Here is a 20,245-nt window from a genome sequence, read left to right as displayed (position 1 = left end):
CACATTCTGTCTTTGAGTGACAGTCTCAAGGAACTAAACACTGTGCAATTGTAATTGTATTTAACATGTTAGACTGAGAAATAGCCCATAGCTTTAAAAACTAATTGAAATTCTCTCTCTCTCTCTCTCTCTATATATATAAAGCCAACATCAATTCTAAAATAAATACATGCTAAACAGTATTTTGCTATTATTATGGTTGTATTTGTAGGTTTTTTATTATTATTTAATTTATTTTTTCAAAAGTATTTTCTATTTTAAAAGAAAAAAAAACACAGCTTTGTTTAAAGCTAAAGTAATTAAAATCCCTGTCTCTTTTCTGTGAATGCCTGTAATAGTAGGACCTTACGTGTTGTCAATAAGGAAAAAAGAAGTAACCTGATATTGTCAGGCTATTACCAGAATCCACTGTGAAAAGACATTGACACCTTGCCTTGTGAGTTCAAGACCACAATGGTGTTAAAAACAAAAATCTGCTTTGTACTAACGTCATGCTAAATTAATTTGACACTTTTTCTCTCATTTTTTTTGGCATCACAAAAAAACCGTACGCCTTGTTTTTGCACTCTACTCAAATCCTTAATAATTCCTCGTATGATAATGTTGCATGTCCTTCCGTTTTACATATCCAGCGCTTGCTTTGTATGCACCAGTACTTGACAGTCAATCTATTCAAAATGTCCGCATTGCAATTTAATGTGTACCGTTGAAAGGTTGAATGTAGTGTTGAATGTTTGCAAATCATTTTTGAGATCACTTCTTTCATTACTGCAAAATCACACGCTTTGAGTGATAGAAATGGGTCATGTTTTTTCAACAATATCAGTGATACTATAGAGAAGGCAGCTCTGCATACTAAAAGCCTGTTGTAACACATAAAACACATATTTAATATTTTATGTATTATTATTGTTTGAGGATTTACACCTAAGTGATATCTTGATTTTTAAAATACAATCTCGGTTTTGGAGTTTTTTTTTTTATGGAAATCAGCAAAGACGTGTAAGTGTAGTCGCTCTGAGCTTCAACTAAATATTCAGCATGTTTACATGATTTAGGACCTATATTGAGGTGAATTTCAAGGTTCCTTTTGAATATTAATTTTTATGTAGTAGGCTTGTTGCCTGCAGCTCTATGAATGAGCCGTTTGCTATTGTGTGTGTGTGTGTGTGTGTGTGTGTGTGTGTGTGTGCGCGTGTCTTAGACAGTTCAGGCATATTGCTGTCTTGTAATTGGCTGAATACTATAACCATGGCGACCATGGCAGCTTATCAGTATTCATTGGGTAGGCAATCTTCATATTTTTGGCTACTCCACATCCTCCACTTGGTCTCAGTCACAATCCCTTCATAGCGCTTCTGCACAGCTGTGCTTATCTCATTCAGTTGTTAGCATTTGGCCAACTGACATTGTTATTTCTGTTTATTTCCTTGAATGTATTTTTTTTTTACCTCTAATTTTAAATATATTTAAACAGTGGATGCTTAGCCTGTTTAGTTTTTTAAATTGTGTCCTCAGATCCATTCTTAGTCAATTGTTAACATGTGCTTCGCTTTTTTCAGTTTTGACTAAAATGCATTTGGAGAGAAACTGCAAATGTAAATAGCATCATTAACTAGCCATATTCAAAGACAGTGGGACACAAGAAGAAATTGTATTTTATAGTTTTTTTTTGTTTGTTTTAGTTTTTTGTAATTGTTTAAGGTTAGAGAGAGATTTAGGAGTTTAAAAGAAAGCTTGGAGATAATTAGTATTAATAAAAATGCATTTTATTGTGAATGCATTTTTCTGAAAGCCAAAGTGCTACAATATTATAAAATAATAGCAATAGTAAAAATACAGTAATAACAGGGTACCCTCAATTTACAATAAGCAGCTTTAAAAAGAGTGATCTTTAAAGTCTTCTTAAAACAGTCCAGTGTTGGAGAGTTTCTAATCACTGAAGGAAGAGCAGATGTAGAACAGAAACAATGATATGCTTTTAGTTCCTAGGTTCAGCTCAGAGAAGTCACATAATTTTAAGACAACATTTAGGTTGACTTTCATATTTTATGTCTTACAAACAAAAATTGTTTGGTAAATAAAGTGGCATTTAGTTAATCACTTGAAGCATATTAGTACTTTTTTACAGTGATATGATGAGATTTCTCTCTTTCTCATCTATATCCCACTGATCTTTCAAGAAGCTATTCTGGATTCAGTAAGATTACGTTTACTTTCTGCAATTTAGCTATTCTACAATTTAGAATAAAGTGCCATAAAATGTGCTGTGATGTTAAACAAGCAGATACATGTTGGCACAGAGCATCCTGTAGATCCGCCCCTTCCCGACCAGGTCACATGTACAGTGTTGTTCCCTCTGGTTGGAGTCGCTGTGGCAACAAGGGGTGATCTCACATGCGTATGATGGCAATGTGCGAAAGCAGGACAGGTTCCATAAATGTGTGTGTTTGCGTGTGTTAGTGCATGGAAGATTCTCTCTGCATGTATGTACTTGTGTGGGTGTGAGTTTTAAGAAGCCACTTAAATGGATGTGTGAAAGTTTGCATTCAGATTTGTCATGGTTGGGTGTGTGTTTGTGTATATAAGCGTTTAAGAAACAATCTGGTATCTCGCAATCAAATCTTGATTTATCTTCTTTGAGATGTCAACTCATTGGTGACTCAAAGAAGAAGACCGGTCTAGTGCCAAAATGTTCAATTAGAGCAACATGATTCATGGAGCAAATCAGCATCAAGATTTAGAAGGAGTGCAGTGAATGCAAAAAAATATTTCCTTTAATGTAATATGAATAATAAAAATAATAATAATTATCATAGTAACATGACTAAATTTGCATTTGTTCAAACTCGCAGGATTGCAATGTCACAGTTGAGTCTTGCATGTAGTACTTCAGTCTTCACTTTAACACTGTTAAATCAGTTCAGTAAGGTTTTTTTTTTTTTTTTTTTTTTTAAATGCCTGAAGTATTGATTTTGATTTATTGTGTAATGCTACTGTTGATTGTGTTTAAAATCTGTCACTGCGTATTATACAGTACAGTATATCTTGCAAGGTATGTAATTGCTAATTTTACATCGCATGATAACGACAGCTATGATGGTACAAGATTGAATAATATTGTTTTTACTCTAAGTCAGAAGCAATCTGTGCAATAACAGCGTTGTGACAGCGTATGTGTTAGTGGCGTTAACCGCAGTGCTGTGACTGAGCATGTCTGTTGTCTGCTGAATTTAGATTATGCAAATTCTCAGGGCTATAAATAAGTCAATAACTGTGTCTCAAATACCCCTCAAAACTCGAATAATTTGAAAGAGTCTAAATGATGCATGCCATGCCAATGAGAACTTGATGGTATTATTTCAAAGCTTTAAAGCTTTTTTTTTTAAAGCTCGCATTGTTCATGAATTGCAACATAATCATTTTTACTGTACATTTTTATTTTGTAATAGTGTTTTAAAGGAACCTATTTTAACAGTTTTCAGGATTGAATAATGCAGTTCAAATGTTGTTTGCAAGGAACAAAAACATTAGTACTTTGATCGTGATAATCAGTTCAGGTGAGATCAGTGTAATTAAAACCGTGCCACCTCTTTTCTTAAAAAATCTGAGCAGAGATTCGTGGGATGCAATCCAAAGGCAGCATTTGTCATACATGGCAGTAATGTTTCACAGTGAAGTGCTGCACGTTAGCATACTTACATTTGAATCCCTCGATTCTATGCAAATTTAATGCATGCGGACTCATGCATATATGCGGAAGCTCCAGACTCTCAGCTTAATATGCTTATTAGTGACGTGGGAATTAAAAATTTATCATGCAGGTGGGGTAGGCGAAGGGTGCCCCACAATCTTCCTAGAATCGCATTGCAGACTCTGGGTAGGGAGGAGGTGGGCTGGGCTCCGTCAGCGCAGTAGCATTTCCTTCAAGGTGCCACCATCTTAAAGAATTTAGCAGTGGTGAGCATGCGAAAAGGATAGACCTAAAATGTCCGCTGGCACGCGCTTGATTACGAGCCCACCTCGCATATTCCAATAAAGCGCCACCGCGTTCGCATAATCACGCTCAGCAATTATGAAATTAGCCGGTGTTGCTGGCAACATGCGTTTCGAGAAACCCATTTGCATACATAAACCCGCCCCGCACTGCTACATATGCGAATTGCTTGTGGCAAGCCTTGTACTTATCCGGCACAACACATGCGCCATATTCCAACACAGCATGGAATCCTCTGCATTTCACCCACTTTGTATTCATCTTTAGCCGTGTGCGATTAGAAAATTCTTGATGAATATTTATTTGCTCTACGTGGAATTGTGGCCCTTGGCTAAGGCTAAAAAGAAGGCCGGATTCTTGTACGTTTAATGCGTTTTGACATGATTGCGTTGAATGTGATTACATTTCATAACCATCGCTATTATCGTAAAAAGGTCGTAATTAATTTCAAATGATGTCCCTTTGACAGAGATCATCAAATTAACATCAAAATACCCTTTTGGCGAATTTAACAAACATTTAAATGGAAATGCAGTGTTGTGCCTGGTTGCTCGCTGTCTTTAGAAGGAGTCACTCAGAGGAATTGCTATTCCTCACTCGGGCTCCACTCCATTCCACTGTCTTAATTATTTCAAAGGTGGCTGTCTGGAATGGAACTCGCTGTATGACACTTCCATTTGCATTACCTTTCATCTCCACGCGTCCTCTTGGCACTGCCGAGGCAGGAGTGCTAGAAATGACTCTTAATGCTTACCTCCTTGTATATCACCCCCATACAGATGCACAAAAACATATAGAAGCCTCCTCGCACGGTGGCGCATGCGCATCGCTCATGCAAATACACATTAAAACTATATTTAGAAGCATATGCAGGTTTACTCCGAGAACACAGAGCTTCTCGTTTATAGCGGTCAACCATCCGCCAGGGTAGGATAAATTCTAATAACAGTAGGCCAAGCAGAGCGCTAATTTTACGCGCATTCTCATGTTGAAATATGCTACATGCATCCATCAGCAGGACCGACATCGGCTGTCATAGAGTGATGGGCTTCCTTTGAATTCAGTGTGGAGGAAAGCATCAAAAAGACATGATATTATAGCGCAGAGTGGCAGTGAGGCATTCTCATGGAGAACGGACAGTTACATGAATCACACCGCCATGGTCCTGTGTTATCCTGGTTCGGACAGAGTGACTGAATGGCTTTCTACAGATGGTGACCAGCAGGGACGGTATAATGAGGTGGCATCAGTGGAGATCCGTTTCATGTGTGTGCATTTGTTGCTGTCAGTTAGGTATTTGCGCATGTGTATATATTATACTCCCGCGCGCGTTTGTCGCAAGTATCGCACGCACCTTTATCTGAACAGATTGTTCAGAGACGAAAGGTCTGTGCAAATGTCCTCTTGAGTCTGTCGTATAGACTGCCGTCACCCGGTATCTGAGAAGTGTTAATTAGCGTGAAAGTGGGCAACAGAGGTGTCAGCAAAACTCCCTCCTTCCTTCAACCCACTCACCCACACACACACACACACACACACACAGACACACTTATACCTGATGTGTGCAACTTACCTCCACCTCAACCCCCCCGCAACCAGACCGCCGTTATGAGAGCCGACCGAATGTAATTAAATTCCTGCATGTTTTAGACTCAGCCTGTCAGCGGTTAATGGGAGGAAACGAGAGTATCTCCTGTACTAAACGTGTTGAGAAAGGAGATAAGAAAGCGTAAAGGTTTGTGGCGTAGATGAAAAGGACAACAATATAGACAATAGCCAACAATCATTCACATAGTCACAGTTGTTTTGTGCCACATGGCTACACAAAGCATTATCCACAGCTGGACTGATGTTTTTTGGTTCAACTGAAATTGAAAAGGCCCTGTTTCCACCTGGTATTAAAATGCCTTTTCAGTGATCCCATCACAAGTGGTCAGCCAGGACACATACAGTTTCCACCTGGTATGAAAATGCATTTCAAATGCGTCTCCTGTGACCATTTCTCCAGACATTCTGTATTAATAGTATTGACTAAAACAAATTAAAAGGATAAGGAACCCAGCTACGCTTTTTTTCTGGTGGGCGGTCTTCATTCAAACATATTCAACATCTACATTACAAAAGTAATGTTTAATTTTAGAGTACCCGTGGAAGTGGGCAAAACATTTTAGACCCTGATTATACCTTTACCGCCGTCTACTTATGAGCAGATCAATGAAGATGGTCATTGTACAATCACAAAAAAAGTTCTTCCCCAGAGATGTGTTTATAACCAATCACCAGTGTGGTTGTATGCGTGTAAGAAGGTGTGGGCTGTGTTTGTGAACGCTCGTATGCATGATCGTTCCTAAGTGTTTTTGTTTGTATCTGGTCATGATCCGTGAGCTATACAGCTGTGTGTGTGTGTGTGTGAGGAAGCTTTTGCTTCTCAGCCATCAGATGTGATGCAGACTGTCAGCTGGGGAATCATACCTGGCTCCATGCTAGAGCAGTCGGCCTTCATATATAGTCCAGTAGCCACTGATTGTCAGGACTGAGGTGTTGGCAGAGGGATCCAGTGAGTGCAGACGCTGAGGGTGTGGAGAGAGGGGGTGGGGGATGGGGACGACTCAAACACTGCCAACATCAGGAGCAAAAATGGACCTTGGTTTCACCGTACTGCAGGCGATACAAGCGCGTGGAGACTCTCAGCTTTTTAGCATAGCCGCTCCGCTTAATTATTGCTATCTGTGAAGGTTTTTCTGAATGTGTTGAATAACATCAGTGTGCGTCATTCATTCAAAAGATATGAGATATACAGTAACTTAGGGTGTGCTATAATGCTATCATTCTGAAGCTATATAAACGTTTGTATTGTAAACAAAAGAGAGAACATTCTGACAAATGTGTTGAAATCTTTTATTGCACTGTGTTTTGTAAAAGCAATGATTGTGCATTTTTGAAAATAAATTTCTGTTTTTTCATTCATCAATTTGCGTTTTGTTTCTGCCTTTTTTACATTTGCATCCAGCACAAAAGCTCTCAAGATTTACCCGTAGAAAACAATACTCTTATTAATGTAATTGAACTATGAGATATTTTATTTTCATTTATTGGAACGCTGTAATGACCATCTTTTTGTAAGAGCTTATGACAGGAGAGTGGTGCAAGTCCTTACTTTTTGTAATGCTGTGAGTGAATGCTATTATAAGTCTTATAAAGGCTTATGAAAGTGAGAGGGGATTAAAAAGTCTAAAAAAACTTGTACTTGTAGGTAAAAGTAAAATGTAATAGAATATTACTAACCCCTGTGAAAGTAAAAATGCATTGCAGGATGCATTGTGTAGCAGCAGTGACTAAGTCAAAAGCTCAAGCCATACGGACACAGAGGCTTAATAAAAGCTGACAGCTGTCACTCTGCCTCTGACATGTGTCAGGAGAGGACTACCTTTATATGGACATGGCCCTACACCGCTCTTTGAGAGTTTCTCTAGATAACACAGAATGCACAGGTTTACCAAAAAAGCTGTTTTGAAACCTACACGGTTCAGAGGAGCCTTCCTTATTGTGTTATAGTATGCTGAAAAACAATAATCTCTTATGCTATGCACTTAAATACATATTTCATAATACAATTTGATTAAGCTTACAGCTAACGGTATAAAAATATACACATTTGACTTGAAAAGCCGCAGCCCTCCGGCAGCATGTCTACCAGATGTGTTATTCTGCATGTTTACTTCTTGCTGAACAAATCAAGAAACCATCCAAAGCTTCCTGTTAAGCTGTCAACATCTGCAAACTACAGAACTATTTACACACAACATTTGTGCGTGTGTGTGTGTGTGCGTGTGTGTGTATGCCTAAGTATGTAGAAAGATAAATATAATGTTATGCTTTGGATCAGTGCGACTGCAGAGCAGAGCAGCAGTGTGTGTGTGACTCTAGGGAACGCATAGCTGCAGAGATCTCGGGTTCTGCTGGCCAGAGACATACTTTGAGGTGACAGTCATGCAGCCTCTGCCAGTATTCTCCCATGTAGAGGGATGGTTTGAAACCGAAAGAGTCATTTCATCTGAAAAGTCACCAGTGGTGAACCCCCCTCCAGGTAAATGCAATGCTGGTTACAGCAGCTGCAGCAGCTCTTTCTGGACATCCAGGGTTCATATTCTGCAAAAAGATGGAAGGCAGTAAATATGTGTTAATTTAAATGATCATAGACACAACATGACAGTAAACCGCTCTAAATTTCATGCAATCTCACACACACACACACACACACACTTCACAGAATATTGTTCACTTGTGTGATGTTACGGGGTGTTTTTTTTTCAGCAAACTGTTTAGGACATGTTTAAATTAAAATTCAGAGACCGCACATAAAAATTAATAGTGTAACTGCACGACACACTTAAACCATATGCCAATTAATGCAAGTATGAAATAATTTTTGCCACATTCATAGTTCAGTCATGTGGTAAACACAGGTGAATATTCACTTGCATCGGACTGTAAAACAGATTCAGCGAATTAGTCAATATGTCCGTTCTTTGTTTTGTTGCAGGACTGAAAAAAATGTGACCATTACCACTGGAAGTGTGCAGAAGGAAACTGCCATCAGTGTTAATAAATGATAAACTAACATGAGGTGAGTTCTCAGATTAATCCGATTGCAAAATGCAACACAAATCGTAGCCGATTAATATGTTTGCTAAATTTTTGCTGTTATTTTATCTGATAGATTTATGTCTTTGCAACAAAGCATGCTGATCTCAAAACAGAAGTTATGATTCTCATAATTGCTGTCAGATTCAAACCAGACAGCGCTTCGCAAGCACATTACCTATATTTTTTATTTTTTCAGATGCACTTTTTAAGTTCTTTCTCATCCAAGTTTTTTCTATTCTTTTTCATTACTGTCTAATATGTATTCACATCCAGACACATATTTTAATTTTAGATTTTATATTATAAATCTGAATGTGCATACTTGGAAAGCTGACTAGCGAAGTTTGCAAATATAAAGGGGAAAAACACTAGAAAAAAAACCAGTTAGTGCTAGCATGCGTGCTATCACCGCACTATACCTGTATATCAGCAGCACACAGGCGATGCCTGGCTGTTTTATGCATACTCTGTGGCCCCTCCTCTCTTGTGCCTTGCTGTGGTGTGATTAGTGTTGGCCCTGAGGAGCTAATGAAGTCTGGCGCCTGCGTTTGCATGATTACAGTTGGCCGCGGCACAAAGAGAAGAGCCCACGAGGACAATAGATGTCAGTTTACAGCATGCCAGCCCATGCTTCTGCTGTGTATCAAATGTCCTGTCTCGCTGTGTTTTATGTGACATGTTTGAATGCATATGGTGTCGTAAAATTAAATCTGCATTGGGCGCTGTTATTAATAACTTATCAAATGTAAAATATTTATGTTATTTGATTCACTGAACAGTCCCCACCTCCCACAATTTACAGCATCCAGTTTCTTATATAACCATTTTTTTAATGCTTTTCTATTCCAGTCTTATTTTCAAAAAGCTAGTTAGGCATTCACAGCTACAGATGATGAAGCATTTTTGCATTCATTAAATATCCAAGCATCTTCAAGTCGAGCGCATAACAGCGGCGCGCAGTGTGGTTGTAAACCGCATCATGCTTTCCCTCGTAGAACAAAGAATATGCGCATGGTAATGCCATGCAAATGTATGCAGATTTCAAGCAGCAAGGGGGAGGAGTTGAGAGAGAAAGCAGAGTGGAGCTGTAGTGGAGGTTCACTGCAAATGCACTAAATGTTTACATATATTCTGGGGGTACATTGTTTTAAAAAATTCTGGCAGAATGTCAGATTTGAGGTTTAGAAGACTTTGAAATCATGCATATTATTTTAAATCCTTTGCATAAACTCTTAATATACAGTCTGCATTAGTTGCTCATCGCTGCCTTCCTTTTTCACTTCCATTGGCATTTTTTACTGTCTATCATAGTCTTTTTTTTCATCCCAGTGCTTTAGAAGTGATATGTTGCATTTTCAGAATGATAAAATAAGAAATGAAATACTTAAAGGTGTTAAATAACAAATTAAAGACTATTTACTGCTAGGCTAAAAATAGAGGTATAGATTTAATTAAAGAAATTCCTAAAAAAAATATATATATATTTATTCCCCTTAAAAACACATTTTATTTCATCCTAGTATTTCATCCAAATTTGGGTAAGAGAAAAAAAATGAGGTCAGTGCTTTAGATGGATCCGAACATGGCATTTTAGAAGTGTCTTGTTGGGTTTTAATTATTTCCAAAGAGAAATATTGCAAATATAAAAGCCCCTCCCCGTTACCAGCCTGAAAATGGGACTTGATTATAGTTACAGCTGATTTTGTATAATGCTCCATAATAAGTAAACACTCACGTGACCACTGAGCACCTTTACAAAATATATATATTATTAAAGAAATGATATATAATTTATTATGATGATTTATTTTTATATTTCTTTTTTTTTACTCCCTTTTTGTTTAGCATGCGCACATGCTTTTCTTTAGACGTGTGACCTAGCCTGGGCGCAATTTGCAAGACACGTGTAGATTATTAATACCATTTCTAAATGTGTGTGATTGGGTGTGGTTGTCTGTGTGTGTTTGCCAATTCTTCCATTTCCGAAAAAGATCAGTGATTTGTGTGCACCGGCACATGAAAGACCGTTAAAATAATGCCCATCCCCAGACAGGAGACACAATACTGCGTTAGTCTGTGGCACACACACGTCTGGGCCTCTCCTCAGACACAATATGGCGAATGGAAAGAGAGAGAGAGGAGGGGGGTGTGAAAGCACAGACAGACACTCAGAATAATGCATAATGATGTTAACATTCCTGCATGTCTAATAGAGCAGGACCCAGCCACAGAGAGATGCACCAAGTCAGACGAGCACACTTTGTGTGTGTGTGTGTGTGTGTGCGCGAGTGTGAGTGTGTGTGTGTGTGTGTGTGTGTCCATGCACTCAGCATCCTTAGATACATTAATTTAGACACTTTATGCAAGGGTGTGTTTGAATCTTTTCTTTGAGGTTATGACAGCGAGCGCTGGCCCAACGGCTTCAGTCCGCTGAACATCTTCGAAACACACTTTCACATATATGTCATGTGCCAGGATGCAAATAGTCAGTGATTATTATTATTTTTTTTTTTACATAGGCAAAATGCTTTTGTAATATTTAGTAATTTTGCACTATAGCTGTGGTTTAGTGAAGATATATTGGGGTAGTTTGTGTCTAAGAATTGGAAAAGAAGTGTGTGTGTGCAAGAAGAGTCGCAATGACAATATGGCTCCGTCCATCATGCACACGCATATATACGAAAAATAAATCCAAGCAGGCACAAAGCAACTCTCCTTCCCCATTTCAATACGCTCTCATTCTCTGACATGGGCGGCTGTATCATTTTAATTGGGAGCTTAGACTGAGGTGAGATTGCCCCGTTTCTATTTATTTCATTTTGTTAACCTCACATCAGGCAGAACCGCACCAATGGGACCAACTGAATTGGATATGAAAATAGACAGGACGCATTTGTCGAGGGAGAAAAAGAGTGAGAGAGAGACAGCCGTCGTCTCCAGAGGAAGGCGGGCGAGGACGGAAAAGCTCATTTTCTGTGGCCACCCCGTGCCGTCTGCATTGCAGATCGGTGAAAATCCTGGCGAATATGATGGCGAGGCTCAGGAGAGGGTTTATGTTATCTATGCCTTTGGTACGCTTTGTTTTTTTCTTTCTTTCCTTCCATATTTTTTCCTCTGTGGTCGCCATAAAATGTCAAGTTAATTTCCTGGGTGGTGTGAGCGACGCCTCGCCATGCTCCGTCTGTGTGACATGATGTGTGTGTGGTAGCTTGTGGGGGAAGAGGTTTGCAAAGAGGAGCTCATGCAATGTGCTTCGATACATGCAAGTGTGTGTGTGTGTGTGTGTGTGTGTGTGGTTCACTCAAATTTTGTTACTATATAAAGTATGTGGGGGTGGGGGGTATGCCTGCGTATTGTTTGAGCGAACAATTTCAGTTTGTGTGTGTGTGTCTCTGTGTGTGTGTGTGTGTGTGTGTGTGTGTGTGTGTGTGTGTGTGTGTGTGTGTGTGTGTAAATTAGCTGTCGCTGCTACACTGCATTAGTGGGAGTTCCAGCACCTCATTTGAATGCGACACAATGTGAAGGATTATGGGTTGATGATTTTCCAAGAGGATTCAGACCTGAACCATATTATAGGGTTCACAGACATCTCTCAGCAAAATTAAACTCCTACACCTACATAAAACCAGTCTGCCTGAGAGAGAGAGAGTGTGTGTGTGTGTGTGTGTGTGTGTGTGTGTGTGTGTGTGTGTGTGTGTGAGAGAGAGAGAGAGATTTGTGTGTGTATATATGTATAGTGCATATGTATGTAGTCATATGTCACTATTTCTTAATATATATTTATTTAAATGCACTGCAGAGAACTGTAATTTCCTGGAAGTATGATATTGCTTACTTTGGGAAATATAATATAAAACTTGTTTCCAAATGTTTGCATGTAAAATGAGTAGTTGTAGTCTTTATATTCTAAAGTAGGTGCGTGATGAATAGCGGGAATTGCCAGTGATTTGACAAGCAAAAGTATAGTGAACACACAATCCATTTTCATTGGATCTGCATGTTTTTAAGGTAAAAGGCTCCAAGGATGGTTATTAGTGAAGGATTTTATGTCTATCATTTTGCTTTTTTTGTGTGATGTGTGAATATAACCGTATATGCATTGTGTATATTTTCCCCTCTCGGTACCTCACAAACTGATTATCCTTGAGACTCTGCCACACAAACCGTTTCAAAATTGTGTGATTTCCATACAGAACGGCCTTGATGTACAGAGCACAAGCACTCTGACAAATCTTCATGATCCATTAGGAAGTCTCCTCTTGTTCTTGCTCTTGGTGATGTTGTTCGTATCCATGATACCGTATGGCCACGGCCGAGGTGTGTTGATCGGGGAATTCAAATGCGTGAATATGCGTAGGTGTGTGTATTCAAGAACGTATTCTGATAGACCTGAAAAATGTTGAAACGTGGAGGAAGGGATTAGGCATTTGTCACTCTCGCTTATGCTGATCTGTGCTTCTGCCCTACAAATGTCACATCCCGTAAGTCGGAAAAATCTCACCAGCCCTGCCTAATTGCACATATTCATGATGGCGCTTTGCATATCGCTTGCAGTGGACTGGGTAGCGGTATGAGAGAGATATATGATGGTTAAACGGGAGGGTGCAAATTTGCAGGTGGGACCTTGGCACCTTTTTGTAATACCGTTTAACTGCTATGAATTCAATTTCGATATACAAATGTTGAATTTCATGGCCTTACAAGTACATAACATTTATAATAAAATTGACATTAATAACACCATAATTTCAATTTTATATGAAAACTATTACATTATTTGATCGCTTTATTATACGAAAACAAATATAATTATTGTTAATGTTTATTTTATTTGTTTGTATTTCTTTCTCAATAACCTTTGTGTTGTATTGATGAAACAAATAAAAAACAAGGGAACGAGTGCTCTTACTAAGGCAATAAGGGTACAGATATGTGAGGGGTGTGTGTGAGAGAGAGAGAGAGAGAGAGAGAGAGTGGTACAAGAATAGCTATAGAAGATCGTGGATGGTGAAAAAACCAAATGAAAGAGACGGGAAGCAGAACCGAGAGAGAGTCCCTCATCTATAATGGCTGGATGTGAAAGGTAGTATTGAGTTCGGTGTACAGAGCAAACGTAATCAGGAGCCTTCCAATTAATTAACGAACACAGTGAGGACTTTCACTACTGCTTGGGTAAACAGCTATTGTTCTTGGCCCCGAGGTTCTCAAACACGGGGGTAACAATGACGATATTGTCCCTTTACCCCTCATTAGGGGCAGTGTGAAGGGAAACTTGGAGAAATGTGTGTGTGTGTGTGTGTGTTTGCAATCACTCTCCCATGATCCCATTACTGCTTCCTGGTCCTGGCTCCTATCACATCTTTCGTGCCAGCTGCAGAGAGAGAAAGAGAGCAAGCCTGTCATAGCATCTTCACATCAAAACCGCCTATCGGAGAGAGAAAGAGAGGAAGGCGGACTCGGAAAGGAAACGAAAGAAAGAGCGTGTTGTGTTTGGACTTCATTAGCATAAAGGAAGAGGTGCACAATGGAGGACTTTACATCCTTGTTAGTGAGAAGCAATCAATTAACAGGGCAACACCGGCCCTGGCAGAGCACTGTGGGGTCTTTGAGTGAAATTTCTCTCTGCCTAATAAATGTTGTTATTTCCAAAAAAAAAAGAAGAAAAAAACCTCTATGTGTCACTGCATTCAAATGCTTGATTGGACTCTCAGCAGCAAGTGACAGGGTTTGCCCATTGTGTGTGAGCTCGTTTGTGTGTGCGTGTGTGTGTGTGTGTGTGTGTGTGTGTGAGACAGAGAGAGGGAGAAAGTCCATACATGATTGTCAAAGGCACAAAATATACCTTAGTGTAAATGCACCTTAGTCAAAATATAGCTTAGTGTAAAGGAAGCATATAGAAACACAAAGACAGATTTGTCTGTCATCAAACCCTCTCAGAGCTTGTTTTGATGTTATTTTCTCTTCCTCTCTCTACTCTATTTACTTCATATCAAATATAGCTGATACCTGGAATTTTCTCTCCGTCTGTGGATTTGTTAAATCACATGTCACATATTAGAAGTAACACACAAGAATGCCCTCGAAATTGTGAAGGCACCCAATGCCCCGTTTCAGTACCTGGCGGTGATGGCTTTTACAGAATAAAAGTTGCAGAAAGGTCTGCAGCAGACAATGACAATTGCATATAAAATTGTAGATCCCACCACACCACCCCAACAAACAAATCCTCATCTGTGATTCTTATTCACCGTTATCCTAGACTCCTCTGATGTTTTTCTCCACCTGGGAAATTGTCCTGATAATGGCTGCAATCTGTATCCAAAAGGCAGGGGACATTTCCTCTCCGGCAACCTGCCATGACTTCTGTCTAGAATCTCTAATTGAGCGGCATCAGTCAGTTCATCACTGTGATGGCAAATAATTAGTGAAACCGATGCCTTTTTCAATGAAAATTGCAAAGCTTAATGTTTTTTAAGGATTGCGTAACAATTGTATTTCAACTTTGAAATGTGTTTTAAAACAAAACATTTTATTTCCTTTTTATATATAGCGATATTAAAATGTGTTAATCATGTTAAAAATATTGCACACACTGAACAAATGAATTCCAAAAAAATGAAGAGATTTTTTTCAGTGCTTTTTTTTGTGAATATGGTGATGTTATTTATTTATAATGTTTCAGTGTGTGAGTAATGCAGCCTTGTGATTTCTTGCTGATTTGGTCTGCCGTTCTTAAATGCTTCAAGAACATCGCTTTTGATTGGCTCAGGGTTTACGTGCCAAAACGGCATAATGTTCAGCGGGGCACAAATCTTCATCTTTGCATTTCTCATTTTCCCCTTCTCACAGACTTCTCATCTTCTCGTTTTGAGACATCACAGGCAAATATTATTCACTGATTTTTATCTAAAGCCACGCGCAGCTACGTCCGCCACTAGCGTGGGCACCGCAATCCCAGCAAGCTCGTCAGGACGACAAGGACATATTCTAAATTTAAGGCCTTCATTTCAAAGCTCTTTATTTTCTCCACATCATCACATGCGAGTTATATTCAAATCGAAGACTTGCGGATTTGTCGCCGAGGCATCTGCTGTTAAGCTGATGGTGCCTGCCAACTCGTCCCTCAAATGTCTATCAAATACCACACACACACCCCCCTGTATTTTCTAAAATGCCAGGTGCTTCCTCCGAACCCTCCTCTTCTGCTCCTTCCTGCACTCATTCGGCATAACCGTTGTGTTTTAAAAGGTAGCCCAGGTACATTATTGTCCCTTTTATTCAAGTCTAATACAGAGTGTGTCCGTCGCAGCGTCCTCCGATCTGCAAATCCGCGCCCAGGGTCTTTGTGGCAGCCTCATTTGCATAGAGACTGCCGTTCGCTTGGCTCTCCGTTAATGGCACATTACCGTGGCAACAGCATGTTGTAAGCAAGGGAATAATTAATGACGACCTGATGACATGGGTACTCACAGCAGAAGCGGGCAGCAGTGCTCGGGTGGTATTCTTTAGAAAGCATTAGCCAACATTAGGCAGAAATGCAAGGCGCCTTGATGCGTAGAGAGGAACAAAGGGATACGGAAAGAAAGAAAGCACATAAATGTGTGAGGATGGATGTATGGATGGATGGGCGTGGGCACAGTCACGTCTGAGGATGTAGGGCTTCCGTATATTCTGAAAGTCAGCGCCGGCAAGAAAGGAAAGATCTGAATACGATTGACACTCTAATAGAGGTGGTTTGTATTGCAGCTAGGGCAATGCACACACTGAATGTGTGTGTGTGTGTGCATGTCTCTGTGTTTTGATGGGAGGGTGCTTGAACATGCTCCCAGTTGAAAGTTGAAATCTTCAATATTTAATACAGTGGGAGAAAAAGAGGGTGTGTGTGTGTGTGTGTGTGTGTGTGCGGGCACGGGTGCGGCTGTAATGATTATTTGTGACAGAAGACTGTGTGTGTGGGATCAGTCAGCTGAATGTAGGGCAATGTCAGAAAGCCTTTCTGCCTTCTGTGGGTGCCGCTGAGAAGTGAAAGGGTGGGGGGTGCGTGCAGCCCCTCTCCGCAACTGAGGAATACCCCGTGTCAGTGCACTTTTTCCTCTTTTCGTTTCATCTCGGTGGTTGTTATTTGAGAAAATGGCATGCGCTGTGATAAAATATGAGATCTCTTGCATTGCTTCAATGCAACACTCAAATGTGCTTTTACAAAAAATAAGACAAATAGATTAGCGACTATTTCTCATTGACATGACATCATGCAATACTTCTAATAGTGCAAATCTAATAATAGCTGGTGGCAGGGTCCAATAATCAGACTCACCAAGAACCAAATACAAGTAGAAATGGACTTTAGCACATAAGGAGAACACTTGCTAGTGGTTGGTAACTGTAAAGAAATATGATGTATAATATGTGGTTTAAGGCATATATATACACTACCGACTTTTTTTCCCCTAAATAACTCTTATATGGTAAGGATGCATTAAATTGATCAAAAGTGATAGTAGAGACATTTACATTGTCACAAAAAATTTACGTTGATCAAACAAAAAAAATGTTTAACCTCTAATCCTTAAACATCATAATAAATTACTAAAATAATTTTAATAGAAAAATAAATATATGTAAAATGTAGTTTACACTACCATACTTTTGAACCATGGCAGGGTCTTTTTGTCCTCACCTTTATATTATCTTTACTAACGGCTTCATCAAAGAACATGTTTATTATGAAGGACAGTGAAATATTCCGATATGTTTGATATTGCATAGATCATATTTTTTTTAGGTTCTTCGAAGCACCAGTACACAAATGGTTCTATAGGGAACAAAAGAGCAACATCTGTTCAACACTGGCATCTGTATGAATATGAATAATAGCACATAACGCAGTGTTTTATGTCTGTAAGCGAGAGAAGAATGTTGTATTGCAGGGATGGAGGCTTATCGTTTAATTGAAAAAGGGCAGGGACAAGGCAATACAAATCCAAAAGGCTTCCAACGCACAAGGACTCACACAGCAACCACTGGGGTTCAAGGTCAATGCTAGAATAGAGGCCTGCAGTTGCATTGTCTGTTTTGCCCTCACACACATTACTCACACACATATGCAAACATACACATTAGCACACCACTACCAACACAAGTCATCGGCACCCCCACAAGCACGGGTCTGTTTGTGTGCGACAGAAAACCAACAAAAGTAGGAGCTCTGTGTGTGTGTGTGTGTGTGTGTGGGCACATTCACATGTGCATGCTCACTCATCCTATAGAAGCAACAGCTGTACATATACACAGAGAATAAATATCCCACAGCTTTGTTTGTCTGTCCAGACAAGCTTAGAGCTAGCTGGCCAGCTAGCTGTGAGAAATGATCTAAGACCTAGTGAAAAGAAAGACTCTGGCCAAAGCTGAGGAGAGAGTCTGTGATTAGCTCCTTTGTTGGAGGTCTTTTGAGCTTCATTGGCTCCAAAGAAAGGCTGTCTAATGAATCCATCCAAGCTTGGCTCAAACTTTGTATGGACGACAAACTAAGTTATGGTGGTCTCCCTGTGCACCGCCGCACAGCATAATGATACAGAACGTTTGCACATATGGTCCCCTGATTTCAGGACCCCACGTAAGCACTTTCTCATATGCCTGGTTATCCGTCTGCTCCAAGACACCGGGGGGTTTACCGAGTCTATTGGGCATAGTGTGATTAAAATGTGTATGGAAAGGCTACCCTTTTTGCTATGTATTTTTTGTTTGTTCATTCATTCATTCATTCATTACAAATTACACTGGTATAAATTACTTTGAGTTTAAGAATGTCTTCACACAGAATACAAAAGAGAGTAGTTAAACAAAAAGAGATCTATAAATGCTTTTTTTTGTTTGTTTTGTTTTGTTTTTTTGTTGTTGTTTTTTTACTTGGAGCGTTGTCTTTTTATGATGCACTTTTATTTGTAAGTGCAGATGTTTAAAATTTCTAACAAGCTTATACAGAAAAGCAAACTTTTGCTTAATAGGTTTCGTTTTGCAAAATAAATTTTGCTCAAAATTCATTATCTCTACAAGTTTGCACCAAACTGATGATCATCTCCTCCAGCTTGATTTGAGACACATGTGTGACAGATCAGTGGTCACCAAACCTTTTAAGCTACCAACGGAACAAAGATATTTGACAGAATAAAGAAGGTCATACAGGTTTGCGATAGCATGTGGGACTGAGTAAATGGCTTTTTTTTTTTTTTTTTTTTTTTTATAGAGTAAACCATTCCTTTAAGCAACAAGTGAAATAAGCTTTCAAATTGCTATCCTGTCTGTGCCTTTAGTCCCCATTCAGCTGTGAGGAGAGATAGGCTACTTAGTTCACTTAGTTGGCGTGTTCATCATGATGTCCTCAAAAAGGGGGTCCAAGACTCACTGTGGTTTGAAACTTTTTGTTTCCATCAATTTGGGAATGTCCCAGCAATGTTGTCCTTGTCCCACTGCCCAGGATTCGTAACTGAGCCCAACCAAAGAGAATGGGCCTACTTTGTAGCCACACAGCAGGCTCAACCAGTACCTATTCTACTCCACAAACTGTCATGCATAATAACTTTATTGTGACCCAAATGTGAGTTGAAAGCAAAGAATAGAGCAAAGGAATGATAGATGAAGCAAGTGAGAGAAAACGTCTTAAAGCAAGACTGAAAAAGTGTAAACCTAGCTCAAATTTTACAGATCTAGATTTCAGTGTGGAGTAACTATTTTCATATCGCTGCGACCAACATGGTATGGAATATTGCAGCTTTGTTTAATTGGGTTTTGCTACTGTATATTATATATGCTTTTATATTACAAACTCCATGTAAACCCCCTCAGTTTGACCTGTAGGGAGCTCTTCCTTGAGAGTTGGATGACCATCATTTATGTTCGGCTATTCGATTTAGAGCCAGAATTAAAAATCCTCACCATGAGGTCATGTACTCTTTTATTTAGTATAGAATTGTAAGTATGCTGTGGGTATTTAAACTAGCTGTTTCAGCCTGGAAGCTGAACTAGCTGTTTTTAAGCCTGGTAGGTGCACCAACATCCCAGCATCCCAAGCTGAGGAGCAGCATACTCACATTGTTCATTTTAATCATTGCTGATTTCCAACCTTCTTAAGTAACAAAGAAACACATTCTGGTATGGTTAAGTATAAAAAAGGTAAAAGTTAGTTGTGTGCGAGAGGGGGAATAGGAACCGAGGGGAGTGGTCTGATTCGAGAGAAGAAGTAGCCCATAGCTGAGAGACTCAACAAAAGGCCGTCTCTATCCATTGTGTTAGTCCTGGATTTCCCACGAGAGGCCCGTCTGCTTGAAAAGGGGAGTGTATCAGTTTCTCCTGACATGGATGTTTATTCATTCTGTGGCCAACTGCACTGCCAGCTCAAAAGGATTCACCTTACCGTTTTGATGTGTATGACACACACACACACACTTTTTTGGGGAAGATAGGTGAAAAAGAAAAACACTGGCACATGGAGAGACTAGTGTGAGCTGTGTGAATAGGCATGTCCACCCTCACAGTGACAGTGTTTGTGACAGTATCATGGTTGCTTGTCTGGACTTAGCTTTTGGTGTGAAGTGAGCCACCATT

The 20,245-nt window shown here is 39.5% G+C and overlaps 1 long non-coding RNA gene across 2 annotated transcripts in view; it reads left to right on the top strand.

Moving 5' to 3' along the window:
* LOC122345155 overlaps positions 1 to 20,245 on the top strand; it is a 39,929-nt gene that overhangs the window by 10,806 nt on the left and 8,878 nt on the right. For both annotated transcript variants that reach the window (XR_006250975.1, XR_006250974.1), the window contains one exon: positions 8,541 to 8,624. This is a non-coding gene — a long non-coding RNA (uncharacterized LOC122345155). The remainder of the gene's footprint in view (positions 1 to 8,540; positions 8,625 to 20,245) is intronic.

This window comes from Puntigrus tetrazona, chromosome 5 (assembly GCF_018831695.1).
Source record: "Puntigrus tetrazona isolate hp1 chromosome 5, ASM1883169v1, whole genome shotgun sequence".
NCBI lineage: Eukaryota > Metazoa > Chordata > Actinopteri > Cypriniformes > Cyprinidae > Puntigrus > Puntigrus tetrazona.
Note: the sequence above shows the minus strand (reverse complement) of the source record. Positions and strands in the feature narration are given on the sequence as shown.